Source organism: Orcinus orca, chromosome 14, assembly GCF_937001465.1.
Source record: "Orcinus orca chromosome 14, mOrcOrc1.1, whole genome shotgun sequence".
NCBI classification, from domain to species: domain Eukaryota; kingdom Metazoa; phylum Chordata; class Mammalia; order Artiodactyla; family Delphinidae; genus Orcinus; species Orcinus orca.
This window is the reverse complement of record NC_064572.1, coordinates 44,997,108-45,000,065: the sequence shown is the minus strand read 5'-3', so window position 1 is coordinate 45,000,065 and position 2,958 is coordinate 44,997,108. Positions and strand designations below refer to the sequence as shown.

The window sequence follows — 2,958 nt, the reverse complement described above, 5'->3', positions numbered from 1 at the left end:
GTACGTGGGGAAATAAAGCTCTTTGTCCTTCGACTCGGCCCAAACCTCTTCTTGGTCTCTGAGGAGCCAGGGACTCCAGCACCGCCCCCCCCGCGCCCCTTTTCTGGTCTTGTGTGCACCGCTCTGACCTCTGAGGTCCCCTTGCTGAGCCACCAAGGCTACTAGTTGGAGAATGGGGCCGGAGTTTTCCCGTGGCGGTTGGTGGTGTGAGAAACCCTGATGAGTAGTCACTCACAGGGAGGGAAGCGGTAGGATACTCCACTTGTTTGCTTTCTTCGGGTTTGACTGAGAAATTGCCTTAGTCGTTAAGGAGGTTTAATTGTGTATGTGATGCTTCAGCCTCTAGATGGAAAGAAAGCTGCAAAGAAAATCACAGCTTATCTCAATTTACATTCTAAGTCCCTGGGTGCAGAGCTATTATTCTTAGCTTGCATTATGCTTGTTTCTGGTGTACAGTGTTGAACAAAAGTAACTTGGTCTCTGTCTTCAGACCCTAAAATCTGTCAGGAGAGATAGACAATTAGGGAAGTTAACATAATAAAGGGTAATGGGTGTTCCAGTTCTTGAAGGAACAGAGCGTTATGGTAGAAGTCAGGTGTACCTAATCCAGTTTGTAGGCTCAAAGATAATCTCCCAGCCAGAAGATAAGAACCTTATTCCGAGGACTGAAGAGTGATGAGTTAGCTAGATGAAGAGAAGTTAATGAAGTGATCTCAAAGTGCAGCTGATTCATATTGTCAGCAGGGGAGCGTAGTGAGAGATGAGGTTGCAGAGAGGTAGGCAAAGATCAGATCATACTGGGCAATGCTAAGGGTTTTGAACTTTATTTCTAAGGGCAATGTGAAACTATTAAAGGGTTTCAGTAGGGGAGTGACTTGATTGGATATATATTTTTAAATATATGTATATATATTTAAAAATATATATTTTAAAGGTCCTTGTGGCTGGTGTGTGGAAAATGAAGAATAGATTGAAAGGGAGCAGAAGTGCAGGCCCAAGATAGTTAAGGACTTAGTCTAGATGGGAGATAATGATGGTTAATAGTTGGTTGCAGGCAGTAGGTAAGAGAGGGGAAAAGTGGATGGATTTAGGAGGGAATGGGTTATGTGGGTTTGTACCTCATAAATATATCTGTGCTGGAAATACAGGTTTGGGAGTTATTGTCACATACACCATAATTGATACGATGGTAGTAGATTAGATAGTATAAAGCATGTAGTGAAAATAAAGGTGACCTAGGACAGACACCACCATGTAAGAGACTGAAGAGAAGCAGCCAGAGAAGTAGGAGGAAAGCCTGCTTTTGTTGTGTCATGCAAGGACGGGAGCATTTCAAAAAGGATGTGTTGGTCAGCAGTATAAGAGAATGGGCACAGGTTAGGAAGTCCTCTGATGAATGGTGTACACTTAGTTCTCTCGGGACTTGGAGGCAATGAGGAGCAGACCTGAACTTAGTATTGAAGGATGAGCAGGATTTGCTGTATAAACCAAGGAAAGAAAAAATTACATAGGCAGAGGGAGCAGCATGTACAAAAGGTGGCTTGACAGGAGACCAGAATGACAAGACTCAGCTGAGGCTGGGAAGGGGAGCAAGAGCTTATTTATGGACAAACTCAAGTGTCATTTCAAGGAGTTTGGACTTGATCTGTGGTTAACGGGGAGCCACTAAAAAGCTTGTAAGAAAAGGGATATCATTTGGTTAATATTTTAGAAAAGATGGCGTAGGCAGTGATCTTTGGACCTTTCTGACTGCAACCCACAGTATAAATTTCACCTGGTACACAGTAAGCAGTCTCTCTCTCCCTCTCTCTCTCTCCCTCTCTCTCTCTCTCTCTCTCTCTCTCTCTCTCTCTCTCTCTCTCTCTCAATAGGTCATATTTATAACAAATGTTTCACTATGTGTGCTGCATTATCATGTTGTCTGTATTATTTCATTAAAAAATGTTGGTCATTTGTAGTTTGTGAAATGCTGGGTTAGAGAAAGTCAAGACTGTAGACAAGGAGACCAGTTGGCAGGAAACAAATGCAGTTGCCCAGTGAGTGATGTAACTGTTCTTTTAATATTGGTGCTATTTTGAAGATGGGGAGGAAGGGATGGGTTTAAGATTTAGGATGTAGATTTCAGAGAACTTGTTGAAGGAGAGTGGAGGGGAGGGGAACTACGGGTGACCTCCAAGTACTGTATCTGACTTCTGTGACAGGCTAATTTGTGGTCCTATTAACTTTATCGGCATGTAAAGGAGAAGGAATGAGTTGGGGGTGCTGTCAGTCCTCACTAATTGGATCTCCTGATTTTCCGCAGAAGAGGGAGTGAATTAATACTTGGGCTGTACTTGTGCATGTGTGTAAATGTTTTCTGTATACCTGGCGCAGGACACCAATTAACAAAATGTTCAAAATCTAAACTTGTGTCAAAATCTGTTGTTTGAGATTTTGGAATTCTTTTAGGAACTTGATATTTAAAATGTATATATATAGTTATCCTAGGAGAAGTGAGATAGGGAAATGGATATTCAGTATCTTTAAATTTTGTGTTATTTATCTTCCTGGGCATATTTCTTATACTGATTGAAATCTGCAAATCTGCATATAGGCAGAACTCAGCATGCTATTCACACTCTGATGGGGAATGGTTTATCCAGTTGTGTTGCTGTAGGAGCTCCCCTTTTCTGCCTGTTATAACTACCTAGAGTTTCTCTCCTCGCTCCAGGGATGATCCGAGTGTAGGTCAGTGGTGGGTGGGTGGGAGGCTAGAGCTGCCTTGTCCCCCATCCCCCTTATCATTCTTTCAGCCTCAGTGCTGTCAAAAGCACCTTCAAACCTCTTTCCTCACCTCAAAACTTTCCCACTGTTCATTGCTCTTAGGTCTCACCACACCCTTCCTTCCCATGCCTTATCTTGCTGCTGCTGGAGGAAAGAGGCTTTTTGTGAAGGTCTGGGTGTTCCTTTAAATGCAGG

The 2,958-nt window shown here is 42.9% G+C and overlaps 1 protein-coding gene across 5 annotated transcripts in view; it reads left to right on the top strand.

Moving 5' to 3' along the window:
* PARG (poly(ADP-ribose) glycohydrolase) overlaps window positions 1-2,958 on the top strand; it is a 111,065-nt gene that overhangs the window by 492 nt on the left and 107,615 nt on the right. The gene's annotated exons all lie outside the window — the stretch shown is intronic.